The sequence below is a fragment of the Macrobrachium nipponense genome, chromosome 22 (assembly GCF_015104395.2).
Source record: "Macrobrachium nipponense isolate FS-2020 chromosome 22, ASM1510439v2, whole genome shotgun sequence".
Classification (NCBI taxonomy): domain Eukaryota; kingdom Metazoa; phylum Arthropoda; class Malacostraca; order Decapoda; family Palaemonidae; genus Macrobrachium; species Macrobrachium nipponense.
In genome coordinates this window covers 70,159,531-70,177,573 of record NC_087213.1, presented here as the reverse complement: position 1 = coordinate 70,177,573, position 18,043 = coordinate 70,159,531, and the positions used below count along the sequence as shown (strand labels likewise).

General features: G+C 40.3%; 1 protein-coding gene across 1 annotated transcript in view; it reads left to right on the top strand.

Annotated features, from left to right (window-relative positions):
- The first annotated feature begins 1,781 nt into the window (after window positions 1–1,781).
- LOC135198419 (uncharacterized) overlaps window positions 1,782–18,043 on the top strand; it is a 422,470-nt gene continuing 406,208 nt past the window's right edge. The window contains exon 1 of the mRNA XM_064225953.1: window positions 1,782–1,925. The gene's annotated coding sequence lies outside the window, so the exon portion shown is untranslated. The remainder of the gene's footprint in view (window positions 1,926–18,043) is intronic.

The following is an 18,043-nucleotide window of genomic DNA, read 5'->3' as shown; positions in this document are numbered from 1 at the left end:
TCCTGATTGGCTACTGATAAACCAATCACAGGGCTAAAAACTCTCAGTCTCTCTAGAGAGGTCACATTGGCAGGATGTATGTATTACCTCTCCTTAGGGAAACTTTTGAGAGACATATCCCTTAGGAGAGGTGGAACATACGTATATCCTGCCTATGTGAACTCTCGAGAGAGACTGAGAGTTTCCAGCCCTGTGATTGGCTTATCAACAGCCAATCAGGAGCGTCGTAAGGGACTGGCCTAGACATCAGATGCACGGTTGATGTGAATCTACTATAGTAATAACCACCGCAAGGTAAATGTAAGGTAGGCGGCTGCACGAAGATATCGTTTATTAATATAATTTATCGATCACACAATATAGAAATACTTTGATCCCGAGGGACTAGTACTAAACACGTCCCAAGGAGCTTCCTTCATGTTTAGTACTATAGCACCTCGGACTAGGTAGATCATTTCCTCGTTGGACGAGTAGTTTTCGCGCTCGGCCACCAATCCGGTGGTCCGAAGTTCGATTCTCGGACCGGCCAGCGCGGAAACAGAGGAATTTATTTCTAGTAATAGAAGTTAATTTCTCGATATAATGTAGTTCGGATCCCACAATAAGCTGTAGGTCCCGTTGCTAGGTGACCAATTGGTTCCTAGCCACGTAAGAATATCTAATCCTTCGGGCTAGCCCTAGGAGAGCTGTTAATCAGGTCAGTGGTCTGTTTAAACTAAGATATACTTAACTTAACCTCGGTGTAGGTGACGGGTAGACTATAGGCCAAAGTAGCACTAAATCTTGTTCTCATATGGATCCTTAGATTCAATCTTGTTCTTTAATTTTGAAAGCCTTCATGGCTGTGTCAGAGAATGGATTGTTTAGTCATGATGAAAGTCTTACGGAGGATTGCTTCTTCTCACTAAAAATGGCTCAAGACTTACAGGCAATGAAATAAAACCTTCTTGAGGACTTCCTTCCTAAAAAGGCTGACCAGATTAAGTCAGTATGGCCATTATGTCCAATTTCTTTACCGTAGGTTTGCTACAGAATTTGTGGGGTTTACTGTGTTGGGAGGGGGGGGGGGGACCTGATCACATGGGGCCCCGTCACCCCCATGGATATGAATAATAGAGTATCGTTTACTTTCAATTAATCATTATTAGTGGCAAATATTTGCATAGTTAATGATAGTCTCAACAACAACAACTGTACGGTCCTTGGACCTTGATGTGTATGCCTCTCCACCGATGTTCAACTTTAAAGTAGTGTTACATTGTGTAAAACTAACGACTGATACGAAAAAAAAGTAAACTCTATAAATCAAAACTACTGAATGAGTAATCTGTTACTGAACGCTATATATACTCATAGAATGTTGTAGTTATTATACCATGCAATACAATATAACTGTATTATATAAAAAGAGAGGGCAAATTTCAAAGCTTAAGCTGAAAAATCCGAAATCTGTGTTTGATTATGTGGTTTTGGCTTTATCCATGGTATCTGTAAAATGTGAAAAAAAATGTTTGGTTTTATAAACTAACCAGAAGTTTTACGGACATTAGTTTACCAAACTATTTATGCCCCACGTAAAATAACTGGATCATGTACAGAGAGAAATAAAATATCCAGAAATCTGTAGCATTACTTCTTTTACGAAGTTCGGACGCTGTCCTTTGCTAAATGACATTCGGCAGAGCTGTGATTTAGAAAACACACTTGATGTTTTTTTCTTTTGACAAATGGTTCTGTAAAGCGTGTTTTACTAATATAACGCGGATACTTGTAAAACATCAACGTCCATCGTCAACTTTTGGATCCCCTAACATACAACAAAGTGTCTCGTATCATTAAGATGGATATCTAAGACTTATTGCGAGATAAATTGCTCTAAAGAGAACTATGGGGCACAGCTGTTCAAGGCTCCGATTGGGAATAAGGTATGAATGGTAGAGAAATTAGTAGTGGTTAAGTTGGGTTTGTCTCAATGAATTCATTTGCGATGAATGAGCTTAGAAAAGATTCCAGTTTCAATGGAACACAGGCTATTCTAACTTGCTCTAAATCTAACCTAGCCTGGATCTTCAATCGCGATTTCAGATTACTGCACATGATTCATCCCTTACTGCTATATAACCGGTGTACTATATACGTTCGCTTGACATGGGGAATTCAAAATAAGTGTGCTTTTGTAAGGGGGCGGGGTAATTATCAGGAGATATTTATTGTTCCAAGCACTCGATGCATTTGACATCCTATAGGTTCACACAAATATCCAAGCAGTAGCGAGCTTTATGTGACCAATGCTTTTAACACTTGCTATATATCAAGTACGTTACATATATCAAACTCATTGTATCCTGAATGTTGGTGAATGTAGTTAAAAAATTACATGATAAAACTAATACATGTTAAATAAACCAATGTGTATTGGGTAATTGCTTGTATTTGTAAACGTTTTTTTTTCATTCGTGGTTAGCTATTATGGAGGAACCATAGTGGGAAGTCAGAATTTTAATGGGAATAAACTAGTCTAGTATGTTTGATCCACAAGAATGGCAGCAAAGGAAAAAAACGAGACTGCCTAAAAAATTGTGCATTCATTTGAGTAATTGGTAGCAGTGATACATGCAAAAATCACGTAAAATAGATAAGAATAACGTAATGGTACCGGTAATTGCAGGGATCCATCCCAACCTAACCCAAGCTAACATTAGAGCCTGTGTCAGAACCTGACCGATATCAAGAACCAAACCTTTGTTCCCCCCCTTCATTCGTTAAACTCGGTCAAGGTAGCAAGACGGTGGTGCGTTATTTCTATGGAAACGCCTCAATTTAAAATAGCCTAACCTAACCTGCTATACTCAATCCTACCTGGATTGTGTGGGGGAGGAGATTTCCCCTTTTTGCAAACGCCCACCAACCCACACTCATTAACTTTTGTCAACACAGTGCTGTGTGGGACTTATATGTTTCATTTTAACCAAAACTTCCCTAACCTAATTTCATCAAGGGCAACACTGGGATTAATAGGATACATCTTAACCTAACCTTCCTTAACATAATTAATAAAGGGTAACACTGTAAGACTTGTAAGGTAAGTTTTAACATAACCTTCCTTAACATAATTAATCAATGGCGACACTGTAGGACTTATAAGGTACATTTCAACCAAACCTTCTTTAATATACTTAATCAATGGCGACACTGTAGGATTTATAAGGTACATTTTAACCTAATGTTCTTTCAAATAATTAATCAATGGCAACACTGTAGGACTTATAAGGTACATTTTAACCTAACCTTCCTGAACATAATTAATCAATGGCAAAACTGTAACACTAATAAGGTACATTTTAACCTAACCTTCCTGAACATAATTAACCAGGTACATTTTAGCCTAACCTTCTTTAACATAATTATCAATGGCAACACTGTTGGACTTATAAGGTACATTTTAACCTAACCTTCCTGAACATAATTAATCAAGGGCAACACTGAAGGACTTGTGAGGTACACATTAAGGTAATTTTCCTTATACTAACTTAATCAAGGGCAACACTGTAGAACTTGAGGTATATTTTAACCCAACCCTCCTTACCCTAATTTAATCAGGGCACTGTGGGACTTATAAAGGCACATTTTAACCTAGCTTTCCTTAACCTAATTTAAACAAGAGCAACACTGTAAGATTTATAAGGTACATTTTAAACTACCCTTGCTTAATCTAATTAATCAAGGGCAACACTGTGGGACTTATATATAAGGTACATTTTAACCTAACCTTTTTAACCTAATTTAATCAAGGACAACATTGTGGGACTTATAAGGTGCATTTTAACCCGTAATTTTTGTCATCCTAACTTGATCAAGGGTAGCACCATGGGATTTATAAGGTACATTTTAACCTAACTTTCCTTAACCTAACTTATCAAGGGCAGCACGGTGGGACTTGTAAAGCAAATTTTACTTAACTTTATTTAACATAATTTAATCAAGGGCATAAGATCCTACTAGAACGTCGTTTATCATAATCTCTTAAATAACATTTTCGTGTGCCTTGAAGGTTCAGTTATTCAAGGAGGTTCACTTATATTCAGTATTTTTATACATTCAACTTCCCTGGCAGATATATACTTAGCTATAGACTCCGTCGTCCCCGACAGAAATTCGAATTTCGTGGCACACGCTACAGGTAGGTCAGGTGATCTACCGCCACTGCCGCTGGGTGGCAGGAATAGGAACCATTCCCATTTTCTAAACCAGATTTTCTCTGTCGGCCATACTGGTAACATCGTTGTTGGTATCTCTTGACTGGATTTTCGTTTTTCATAGCTGTTGATCTTCTGGACTGTCTTTTTGGTGACGTATTTGGATCTGTGGTTTGGCATACGCTTTTGTGGAACGTTTTTTGGATTTTGCTTCGGATTTTGCTAAAAAATGTCTGATTCTAGCTGCGAAGTTAGAAGATGTGTGAATGAGGGTTGTTTGGTGAGGCTACCAAAAGAGTCGTTAGATCCTCACAAGGTATGCAAGAAGTGTAGGGGGTATGAATGCACTAGAAATAACACTTGTGATGAATGTGTGAATATGGATGAGGAAGGATGGAAGACCCTAGATTCCTATTTAAGGAAACTAGAGAGAGATAGGGTTAGTAAGGCTGTCTCTAGAAGCATGAGTAGATCTCGCTCTAACGAGCCAGTTAGTATAATTAACCCCCAATTAATTGCTTCCTCACATGCAGTATCACCCTCTCCCGTAGCAGATGTTGCAAGTTCTGCTGCGGAGATTGCAAATCTGAAGACCGCATTAAGGAGGATGAAGCTTGAAATGCAAGCTCTTAAAGGTAAGTCTGTGGAAAGTGACATAAGTGTCCCCAGTGTAGTGGAGGGTGCGTCTGATCGGCTCTGTCTTGCTCCCAGACCTAGACCGCTTCCAAGCTCCCAGGCCCAGAGGAGAAGGAATGTCGACAGTCGTACGGAGGTTACAGAGAATCCCCACCAGTCAGGCGTCCCCTCGGCAGAATCTGTAGCGTCCCAGACTGCCAAGGATCGCCATTGGAAAGGCATCCTAAAAGAGTGCTTTTCGTCATCCGATTCGTCTCCTCGCAGAAGTGGATGGACTTCCGACGAACTGTCGCGTCCGATCAAGAGGAGTTGGAAAGCTCCGACGCTGGATTCGAGTCCGGAACGTTTCCCGGACGATTCTCCCTACGAGAGGAAAAGAGCCAAGAGGACAATGTCTCGATCTCCTACGCCTTCCATGGCGCATTCTCTTATTCATGAGAAAGAAAAGGAAGAGACCGCAACGGACATCCTACTTAAAATGCATGAACAGATTTCCTCATTAGTAGGAGTGTTGAGAAAAGACCTTCCAAGGAGAAAGGACGATTTTCTTCCTGTTAAGAGATCTCGTCCGACGGGCGTTCCGGACTCCAGACTCCTCCCCTCTACTCCTCGTCCGAGAACAGAGATGAATAAGGAAAGACGGACAAAAACTCATAGGCTTGGGACGCCAGATACGGACAATGAAGAAGAGTGTCCGAGTCGGACAGAACCACCCAGGCGCTCGGCGCCAGAATTGGACGACTCGGACAGGCAAAAGTGTCCTACGCGGACGACGCCAACCAGACACCATTCACCAGACGCGGACAGCCTGGACAGACAGATTTGTCATATGTGCACAACTATGGCCAAGCGCCGTGTGCCGATTGCGGACAACCTGGACAAGGCAGACAGCCTGGATAGGACAAAACGTCGTGCGCAGGCAACTCCGTCCGGGCGCCAGGCGCCAGAAGCGAACAAGACGGACAGGCAGAAGTGTCGTACTGGAACGACACCAGCCAGGCGCCAAGTTCCATATGTGGACAGCGCGGACAGGCGACACTGTCCGAGACTGACAGATACGTCCAAGTGCATGGAACGAACCAGACTTTCGGCAACTGATAAGCACCAAGAGTCAAGATTTTCTTCAAGAGAACCATTTGGAGAAATCAACCAGGAAGCGTCTCTTTATGATTTGGACCAGGAACGGATTTCTCTGGACAGAGACGAAAGATGTCGCACAGGCAGCCGTTGTCCTGTTCACGATATGTCCGTTTCTGGTGGGAACTTGCCGTAAGCACAGCTGTCTCCTGATAAGAATGCAAGACGTCGCACAGGCAGCCGTCATTCCAGTCAAGAGGACTTAGATGATGATCGGGTTTTTTCTCAGGATCAGCATTCGCCGGACATGGACGCGAGATGTCGCACAGGCGGCCGTCGCCCTTGTCGGGAGGGAGCTGATCCTGCGAAGAGCCTTTCACCTTGCGGGAAGAGACGTTCTCCCTCGGCTGATAAAGATTCTCCGGTAGAACTTGTATTGGAAGATGTCTCTGATACTGAAGATCAGAAAGGGGCTGGACTATCGGACTACAAAGCGTTAGCGGCACTTTTGCTCCAAGAATTTGGAGATTCTTTGAGTCCTGCCGCTCCTCCGTCTCCTCGGTCGCTGTTCACGAGCACGAAGACCTCAAAGTCGTCCTCCTTCTTGAAGATGCGGCCGACAATTTCTATGAAGAAGGCTTTGCTGTCTTTTGGAAATTGGCTTAACTCCAAGAAGGAGGCGGGAAAGACTGTCTCTACCTGCCATCCCTCCAGACTTTCTGGGAGGAGGGGTATCTGGTATGAGACAGGCGAAGCAATGGGACTCGCCCTCCCAGCTTCTGCAGAGGCAGATTTTTCAACGCTGGTGGACGCGTCGAGGAGACAGTCTCTATCTTCAGCCAAGACAACTTGGGGAATGTCTGAAATGGACCATCTCCTCAAGGGATTGTTCCATGTCCTGGAAGTTTTCAACTTTCTGGACTGGTCCCTTGGGGTGATGGCCAAGAGGACACAAGACAATGAACGCCTAAACCCCGATGTCCTTAATAGTATTTTGGCTTGTATGGACAAGGCAGTGCAAGACGGATCAGGGGAAGTGGCCTCCCTTTTCGGGGCGGGAATACTTAAGAAGAGAACTGTATTCAGTTCTTTTCTTACAAAAGCTGTCTCTCCGGTACAGAGGTCGTCCCTTCTGTACGCTCCTCTGTCTAACCAGCTTTTCCCTTCTCAGTTAGTGAGAGACATTTATCACTCACTTACTGAGAAGGCGACACAAGATCTGCTGGTACAGTCAACCAAAAGACCGAGGACAGCTGTTCCTGCCACGAAGAAGGAGACACGGAACCCAAAGCCGCCCTTTCAAGGGAGTTCGTCTTCTCGGTCCTCCTTTAAGAAGAGAGGAGCAGAAAGAAGAGGTAGGTCTTCTGCCTTTAGACCTACCAAGAAAAACAAGTGAACCTCAAGTCCTCCAAACACCAGTAGGCGCCAGACTTCTGAACTTTGCAGAAGAATGGGCGTCGAGAGGGGCGGACAACTGGTCCCTCTCAATAGTGAGGGGAGGATATCTCATCCCCTTCAGAGACAGGCCTCCCTTGACGTCTACCCCAAGGCTCGAGGCTTGGAGAAAGTCTCAAACTTCTTAGGGAAAGAACGAAGCTCAGCGAGGGAATGGTTAAGTCTTCTGGGCACCCTTTCGTCGCTGGAGCAGATAGTTTCCCTAGGGAGCCTCAATCTGAGACCTCTGCAGTTTTACCTGCAAAGAATGTGGGACAGAGAGAAAGGGGAACTTTCGGATCAGTTTCCCATTCTACAAGAAGTAAAATCTCACCTGAGGTGGTGGTTAACCACGCTTCAAAAGAACGAAGGTATATCCCTTGCGATTCGGAACCCTCTCCTAGTGTTGTTTTCCGACGCCTCGGAAACGGGATGGGGAGCAACGCTAGGAAAGAAGGAAGTGTCAGGAACCTGGACAGGACAACAGGTGTCCTGGCATATAAATGTAAAGGAACTTATGGCAGTTCATCTAGCCTTGAAGAACTTCGAGTCGGAGGTCAGAGGCGTGGTAGTCCAGGTAAATTCGGACAATACCACGGCTCTGGCTTACATCCGAAAACAGGGGGGGACTCACTCGCTCACACTATACAAGATAGCGAGAGACCTCTTGATATGGACAGAGGAACAAGGCATTGTACTGTTGACGAGGTTTGTACAAGGAACCAAAAATGTCAGAGCAGACAGACTCAGCAGGAAGAACCAGGTCCTTCCAACAGAGTGGACCCTCCACTCTGAAGTCTGCCGAAAGCTCTGGTCCTTCTGGGGGAAGCCTCAGATAGACCTGTTCGCCACGTTCCTCTCCAGAAGGATGGAAAACTTTTGCTCCATAGTCAAAGATCCCAGAGCAATAGCAATTGATGCCTTTCTCATGGACTGGTCGGGCATAGATGCCTACGCTTTTCCCCCATTCAAGATTCTGGGGGAAGTGTTAAGGAAGTTCCGTTCCTCGGAGGCAACGAAACTGACACTCATCGTCCCATATTGGCCCGCTCGAGACTAGTTCACAGAGGTACTGGAATGGACGGTGGACTTCCCCAGATCTCTTCCCATGAGGACAGATCTGCTCAAACAACCCCACTTCGAGAGATATCACGGAAACATCCACGCTCTCTCCCTGACTGCCTTTCGACTATAGAAAAACTTGTCAGAGTGAGAGGCTTTTCTCAAAAAGCTGCAAGCGCAATTGCCAGAGCCCCCAGATCCTCTACTCTGTGGGTCTATCAATCGAAGTGGGAAGTCTTCCGTAGATGGTGTAGGTCGAAGAAGCTGTCCTCTTCCAATACCTCTGTGACCGAAATTGCTGATATCCTTCTCTTCCTTAGAGAGGAATCATGCTTAGCTGTTTCAACCATAAAAGGTTATAGGAGCATGCTCTCAGCTGTATTTAGAAACAGGGGCCTCAACATAGAGGACAACAAGGATCTCCATGATTTGATACGATCCTTTGGTACTACAAAGTCTAAGTCCTCTATCACACCAAGTTGGAATCTGGATGTGGTCCTCCAGTTTCTCTCGTCGGATACTTTCGAACCACCGAATAAGGCATCCTTTAGAGACCTCTCGAGAAAGTGCATTTTTCTCTTGGCCCTCGCGACTGCCAAGAGGGTCAGTGAGATACATGCATTAGACTCTCGGGTAGGTTTTAGAGGAGATTCTGCTGTTGTCTCTTTCCAACCTCTGTTTCTGGCCAAGAATGAGAACCCTTCTACACCTTGGCCCAGAAGTTTTGAAATCAAGGGCCTCTCTCCCCTTGCGGGTAGAGAAGCAGAAAGGTCTCTCTGTCCGGTCAGAGCACTGAAGTTCTATCTGAAGAGAAAGAGTCAACTCCAGGGTTGTGATCAGAGCCTATGGTGCGCGGTAAGGAACCAGAAGAGGCAAATGTCGAAGAACGCATTAGCACTCTTCGTGAGAAATGTGATAACGGAGGCTCACATGAAATGCCAGGAGAAAGCATTTAAGCTGCTTAGGGTTAGAGCACATGAAGTCCGTGCAATTGCAACTTCCCTAGCCTTTAATAGAAATATGTCAATTAAAGACATATTAGCAGCAACATATTGGAGATGCAACTCGGTATTGCCTCCCACTACTTAAAAGACGTCAGAGTGACTTATGAAAAGTGTTTTTCTCTTGGACCTTATGTATCAGCAGATACCGTGCTGGGACAGGGAGCTGGTACTGATCCTTAAATAATATTGTTTTTAACTAAAAAATTGTTTGATTTTGAGTTTTTTATGGTTGTTTGAAAGGATGTTGGGGGGATAACTCCTTTCAATGGTAGTACTAACCCCGGTATTAGGATCAGGTGATCGGGATCGGTGTTATGCTCCTTGATGATGCCATATGGCAAGGTGTTTTGTCATGTAAGTGGATAGGACCCCATTGACAAAGATCCTTAGGTTCTGTCGAGTAAGTGGATAAGACCCCATCGACAGACCATCAAGAACTCTTAGCATGAGGTCACTACCTCGCTGAGGTTCTTGAGGCGATGTAAGCTCCTAGGCAGTAGCCATGAAGTATTTCGCTGACACAGGTAGGAACCAAGGTTTCTTATATTTTTGTTACCTACAACGTATGTTGTTTTCCTGTCTATTCAGTAATTAGCTGTCTCTTACCCTCCGCCAAAGGTGCCAATCAGCTAAGTATATATCTGCCAGGGAAGTTGAATGTATAAAAATGATATTGTCATGATACAATAAAGTTTTATACATACTTACCTGGCAGATATATACAATTAAATGGCCAACCCAGCCTCCCCTCAGAAGACAGGTGGAAGAGAAAATCTGGTTTAGAAAATGGGAATGGTTCCTATTCCTGCCACCCAGCGGCAGTGGCGGTAGATCACCTGACCTACCTGTAGCGTGTGCCGCGAAATTCGAATTTCTGTCGGGGACGACGGAGTCTATAGCTAAGTATATATCTGCCAGGTAAGTATGTATAAAACTTTATTGTATCATGACAATATCATTTTACGTTTTCAGAAATCGTCCTTGTGGTGACTAGTTCAAACATTATGTAAATTTCTTTTTATTATTATTATTATTATTATTATTATTATTATTATTATTATTATTATTATTATTATTATTATTATTATTATTATTATTATTATTATTATTATTATTATTATTATTATTATTTTGCTACAACAGTCAGGCAAACTTTAAATCTAGTAGAGGTTATATGTAAACTCGTTATATGCAATTCAGGGAATATATTTATTAACGAATGTTAACTAATCACAGTTTACTATATAGTTGGCTTATAAAATTTCAAGTCTGGTGTATGTCCATTTAGCAGACTTCAGGAATAATAGTTTATTTATCTTGGTGATGGGAAGTAAGGACGGATAAGTGGAAGTCTGAAAATATGCGTAACCTTGAGAATAACATAAATCAAAATTTTGATTGCCTAACGTGGGTTATAAAAGTTGTGGAAAAACAAAAAGGATAAGATAAATCGCTCAAGTGCTTTTATATTTTTATTTTTGTGCCAGAGATCCAACGCAACTTCACAGAGGTAGCCAAAGACATTGTGAAAGATAAAACTGTTACTAAAAATTTCCAAGTGCTATCTATATTAGCGGGTAAACATTAACGCAACCAGGGTAGTATTTTATTTACCATAAAAGAAAAAAACCACCCGAGTCCTTTTTCATTCGGTCGTTGGCGATGTTTAATTCTGCGTTGATGAAAATTAACTTAGCATATTATTACCCGTGAGAATTCCTTTTTACCCGTGAGATTTACCAATACCGCCAAAATTGATAGTAATATTTTGCTCAGCAATGGTTGGGAAAAATAGCCATCAAAATGAGTTACGACAAATTGGCGTATCTCCTTACGTTATTTTTGTTGGATATTGTTTTACTCAAAATAAGAAACACTTTAGTTATCTTCAGCTCAATATCTTCGATTTATCTTATTTTCATTTTTAAATGTATTATGATAAATTCACACAATACTTGGAATTCAACAAAACGACGCCGAACAAATTAGCTTGAAAACAACTTGACACAGATTGATCAGCTTGGTGTGTTACACAGCAAGTTCTGATTTTTTAAAAATTCTGAAGTTTTAATGTGCGTGGGTTTGATATATATATATATATATATATATATATATATATATATATATATATATATATAATATATATATATATGTAGTATATATATATATACATATATATATATATATATGTTACGCATAATGTGGATAATTGCCTAATGTGAACATTAGGCAGAAAAATTGCCTAATCTCCATATTAGGCAATTTGTTTTGCACAATGTTGACAATAGGCAAATTACTTGCCTATTGTCAACATTATGCAGGATTTTTAGATTAGGCGAGGGAATTTTGCCCAATGTGAATTGAATGACGAACCACTGTAACTAGAGTGTTGTTCGAATGTTGTTCGAAACTTTGGGTCTGTCACTTAAGCCATTATCCATTGGTCAGTGTGCTACGCTGAGGGTCCTGGATGTCGATCGTGGTCCAACAGATCCTAAAAATCTGTTAGTGGTCGTCCTCAAGGAACAAGATGGACTATACACTGTAGGTTGTCGGGAGGGAATTCTTGGACCAAAATTTACAGCAGCTGATCTAAGTGCAATCAAACAGCCCCTGATAAAGTCTGAAGAGGTTCCTGATATCTGCCTATCGATTAGAACAGCAACAGCAAGGGGCACTGGTGGGCAAGTGACAATGTACTACTCAATGTACATCAGTACGATGAAGCTGCCTAAGAAAAAAATTTAATGCAACTCGCGCTGTCACCCGGGCAGATCATGCAAAAATTTCTGACTGGACTCAACTGAACCCTGAGATCTATTGCCTTATTTCTCTTTTACTGACATTGCATTAATTATGTTAGTATTTATTCAAATAGATTGGAATTCTTTAAACTGTCTCCACATTATCCATGTTGCATTCTCTTGTAACCTCCCGTGGGATGTCTGTTGGATTCCATTTCTACGCTAAACCATAATATATGTTTAGATTATGCAGTCGTATTCACATCGGGCAAAATTGAGCTGCATAATTTGAACAACAGGCATGTTTGGCCTAATGTTAACAAATTGTAAACTTTATGCAAAGTGCTTGCTTAATGTACACATTAGGCAATTTTCTGCCTAATGTTCACATTAGGCAATTATCCACATTATGCGTAACATATATATATATATATATATATATATATATATATATATATATATATATATATATATATATATATATATATATATATATATATATATATATATATATATATATATATATATATATGTATATATATGTGTTTGTGTGCGCTAATAATGTTGAGTTGACTTTGTACTGACATATCGTAGATATGGTTACTCAAGGCTAGGTAATACTGAGGCTGCGATCATGTTTGGCTACATTACAAGAATTTCCAAGCTACTGCCATTTTATTTTAGCCCGTTTGCTGGCTCTCCTACATTTTTACATTTTTCTACAAATAGAAAATTTACGTCTGTTTTAAGCATTTTAGTTTTTACTTTTTTCACACCTCATTGGATATAATTCTCATGTATACAGGACATCATATTTTAACCATAATTGCCGAACCCTTTTTAGGTATAAGAAGCGAGTAATTTTAATTTAAGTTGTAAAATATTCTTAAACAAGGTAAGTAGTACAGTTGCTAAGTAAATGAAGCCATTGTTTTTTTTATTTATTCCATTGCAATAATTGAAAGATAATATTTATTCCCGTAAATTCCTCCTTTTTCACTAACCACTCATCATAATGTTCAATCTCCAGTTAATTTATTTGTGTGGTCAAACGTTTGTTATATTACTTTAAATTTCAGTTGGCAACGGCCATAGATCTTTTGAAAGTTGTATTACCCTTGAAACATGTTACAGATACACCACTTAAACAAATAAAGTACTATGGGTAGTACCTACAAGACAAACATAGGATAAAAACCCAAGATATAGAATATTGAAACTCCAGGCTAGACCACTGTAACAATGAGACCTCAACCCAAGGACAGGTTATATATCATGAGCTTGGGGATAATAGTAGGTTGGTTACATAATGACAACTTAGTTGAAAGGAGCCTGTTATAGATCCAATCATTAGAACAGGATTCCGAAAACTGAACAGTAATAATGTAAGCCTAGCATAGGTTAAATATATTACACTACAGTAAACAATTAGTAAGGGATATTGCAATCCTGGGACAGCTTGGAGAAAAATGGATACTGAAGTCCTAGAACAGGTTACAGGTGCTTCAGCAATGGATATAGTTTGGAATAGTGAATTGTTACAACAGGTCACGTATTTACGGGTAGTTACGGATGTTACAGCTGTACTAAGGGTGAATCCATACAAGAAAAAATTATCATAAACTCACACATGAAATTTATAACAAGCCTATCAAAAGCAAGTTGAAAACAAGTCAACAACCATGAATGGAGACTGAATCTTTGACAAATGCTGGATAATCATATGAAGCTCTGATTGCTGACTTTTATTTAGCCTGTTTGTGATTTCTGAGTGTGATAAGTTGCTGTGTTGTTTATGCTATGTTTTGCTATGGTGTAGCCGCACCAATAGGAAAAGATGTGCCACAGCCACATGAGAAGAGTTTAAGTTACTGGACATTTACTAGAAAGCAATATATTTTATAGTGGGGAATGTAGCTTAGGTCAATATCATTGCCATTAGGTGGTGAACATTTTCCATTAACAGTACTAACTTCGACCATAGGACAGAATACTAGTTAAATCATAAGACATTATTACTACCATTACTATCTCCATTATAAGTCTAGCTACAATTCTAGCTGGAGAAACGGAATGATACAAGGCCAAGCCATGGTTGGGGAAGTCTGGATGTGACTGGAGGATGTTTCCTTGTAATCATAATAGTGTACCTACGGTACTGTTGTGAAATCTAGCAGCATTTTAAACGAATTCCTGAGAAGATAAACTAATCACAAACGGAAAAGCATCCAAGCGCTAGTTGGAACAGCAACACCAAGTTGAGCTCCCTGTCATTGGTGCAGACTGCTGTTTTTTTTTTCTTTCTTTTTTCAGCTGTTTTCAGTTCTTGTAAATCATTCTGAATGAACACGACGTGGTTTATTGACTCTATAATATTTTTCTATACAGATGGATAACAATGGTTTTAGCTCCTAATATTGTATGCATTAAAATGACAGACATTATTCCCATAAACTCTTGAAGGTATCGAAGTTACCTAAAAGAACACGATACATAAAAAAAAAGTTGCAGCATGCTAAGTTGGCGGTGATGCCCCGCCCCTTTCTAAGCGAAGGTGGTGATTAGAATACAGCAACTGTTAGTATGGCTATTCATTTGAGTGTGTTCAATGCGCTTGCAAGTACTAATTCGAGTTGTTTTTCCTGTAGCAGTCAAAGTCTTTCAAGAAAAGGAAAAAGTACTGAAAATTATTAACCATCTGATTAATTTGAGAACAATATGATTACATTATAATTCAAATAGTCAAAGTCAAGGATTTTACACGTTTCTGAATGCATTCCGATTCATATATCCTCGGTATCCGGTAAATATATAAGATAGATCAAAATTGGTAAATATATAAAAGATAGGTCAAAGTCATGTCAGTCATTAAAGTTATTTAAAATCGGAAATGCTATATAAGATGAATTTAGTAGTCTCAGTGTCCCCCCAAAAAATTTTTAATGCTTAAAAAACATGCGTCTTATGTAGGGGGGCAAAATGATTACTTGAATGGCTAGTTATTGAAATTGGAGGGAATTTCAAACGCAGTAGTTGACCAAGCTAACCAAGAACCACACCCCCACCCCCCCCCCTCCCCCCCCCAACCAAAAAAAAAAAAAAAAAAAAAAAAAAAAAGCTCTCAGCACAGTAACCATTCCGAGATGTACTACATACACTGAAGTAAAAAGGAGGAGTGTCTTGAAAGACACCAAACGTATTGGACGTATAATAAACCAGACGAGAATCGTCGTGATTAAGGTCTTCAACCAACTCCGTGAGCAACATGATCAGGAATGAGAGAAAGATATTTAAAAAAGGACTGCCGCTGCACCGGGAACATCTGTCCGCTCCATTCAGCGAATAAAGCAACAATACAAGCGTGGAAAATGCACTCCCCACCTATTAGGACCAGAACATCACCAGTTATGGGAGCTTTGGATAATTTTAATAAGGAGTATGAAATTGACAAAACAGCTCGAGATGCTGACCATATGGTACTTAGACTTCCTCCTTATCATTGCGAATTCAACCCCATATAACTGATTTGGGCACAAATAAAAAATGAGGTTAAGAAATTCAATTCAAATCAAAATCAGACTTTGACAAATATTGAACATATAACTAAACGTGTAATAGACAGAGTAACAGCAGAGGACTGGAGGTCATGTATGCGTCACACGAAAGAAGTGGGGGATATTTATAGGAGTGATATAGCACGTGACCATCTAACTGAAAAATTGATTATAAACATTACCAGTGACGGTGAGGAGTCAGAAAGCGATGATTGAAGTAATTGCTGTGCTTTAATGAAATGTTTAAAGTACTAATGACGATTGAATTTTTTATTTTGAGGTCTTGTTTGATCTATCCAACGATGAATCAATTTGATTTCTTTTGTTGAGTCACTTAATTGTTTGATGTATCAAGATATATATTTATTTTACCTGAATATGTTTACATATTATTGCTGCAAGTTTCCGATCTAAAAAGATTGTTAAACTGGGTTATAACACACCGAAACTTAAAGTTATATGTAGCAAAATACAAAGTGGCAACACTGACTTAGGCAAGTTGTCTAGGATGAGCGAGCTGTCAGAATCAGCTGATCACTGAGTGGCTGTTTATCTGGACATTTCACCTCCCCACTGCCATCATGCATATTTTATGGTGTCTTATGATTCATATAGTCATATAGCATATCAATAGGTATGCAATTGACAGTATTTAAGTTATTATGAAACATCGCTTGTATTATTTGTTTTTATTCAATTCATATTATAACATAATGCCCTGAAATAACGAATTGTTTACATTCGACAATAATTTTGTTTCTTCGGTTTCGATTTCCTGTAATTTATATAAATTCTTTTTTCTTAGCCCGATTGACATTTTAATTCTATGAAAGAATTTCTAACTCTAATTCTCCAATAATTAACATATCACATAGGAAATGGAAAGGGGATTGTATCAAAATATTTTCTATGAAAATACGGATAAGGACTCGGAATTTATGAAGTGGGCGGGGCATCATCGGCAACTTTGGAACGAAGATGGCATTTCTGAGAGACCTAGTTCCTTATTGGACGAGTGGTTAACGTGCTCGCCTATCGAGTCCGCGGCTTCGTGCCCCGCTCTGCCAACGTGGATTCACAGGAATTTATTTCTGGTGATTAGAAATTCAGTTCTCTATATAATGTGGTTCAGATCCCACAATAAGCTGCAGATCCCGTTGCTGAGTAACCATTTGGTTCCTATAGGAGAGCTGTTAAGCAGCTCAGTGGTCTGGTAAAACTAAGATATACAGGATGTCCATAAAGTCCCATTACCATTATAAGTATTTATTGCTCAGAAACCATATTTCATAGAGTAATGCAATTTTTTTTAGAATTTTCTACATTTCGTCAAGTTTACATTCAGAGCACTGGATGCAATACATTCCACATGTAGACACATTGTTAAAGTTGTCCAAACAGTTGAAGTTGATATGCTGCAGCGCGTATGGAGGGAGATGGAATATCGTCTCGATATTGTGAGGGCAACTGGAGGTGTACATGTGGAATATATTGCATGAAGTGCTCTGAATGTAAACTTGAGGAAATATAGAACATTCTACAAAAAACTGCACTACTCTGTTACATCGGTTCTTAGCAATAAATACCTTGTAATGGTACTGGGATTTTATTGACAACCTGTACTTTTCTGAGAGATCTTGTTATTCATGTTTAGCACTCGGTATCATTTAGTACAGTGTGTCATGAACATGATCTAATAGAAGCCTTAGAGTTCAAGGGAGTGTGATGGTAATTGCTTCATAGCAAAGGAAGTTAAAGGAAAGGTGAACGCATTTTCGAGAAGTTCGGCAGTAAGGAGGTTTTCGCGCCCGTGTTGGAGGCGCCTGTAACCTGTTTCTCGCGGCTGTTCTGGAATCGTCGGGCGTGTAGTGGAGTGCAACACGCGCCAATGTATCGGGAGAAATACCGCGATTTCTGATGCAATACCTCGTCTAGATTCATCTAAGAAGTTCTAGATATCCCTGGAGTCTGTGAAGTTCGCCGTAGGCTCCGCCCCCAGATTGCCGTATAAATACGACGGACGAAGCAGAGATCGTGAGGAGAGAGAGAGATCGTAAAAGAGAGACTCCAGTTAGTCACAGAGAGATATCAGATTATCAGGGAGAGATCAGCCGCAGCAGAGATTATCCGTGAGAGATAAGAGAGAAAGGGACCGACGAAGGATCAGGAAAAATGTTGCTCGAGAGTTGGTTGGATACTGGTCTAGTTGTCTTCAGGAGTGCACGTCCGTGTTATTTGGACGTCGAGCAGACTTCAGAGAAGAAAAGGTCCTGCTACGGGTTTTTGGTGAGTTCCTGCCTTACAAGTAGACTATTTTCTGCAATACGGAGTCAAGA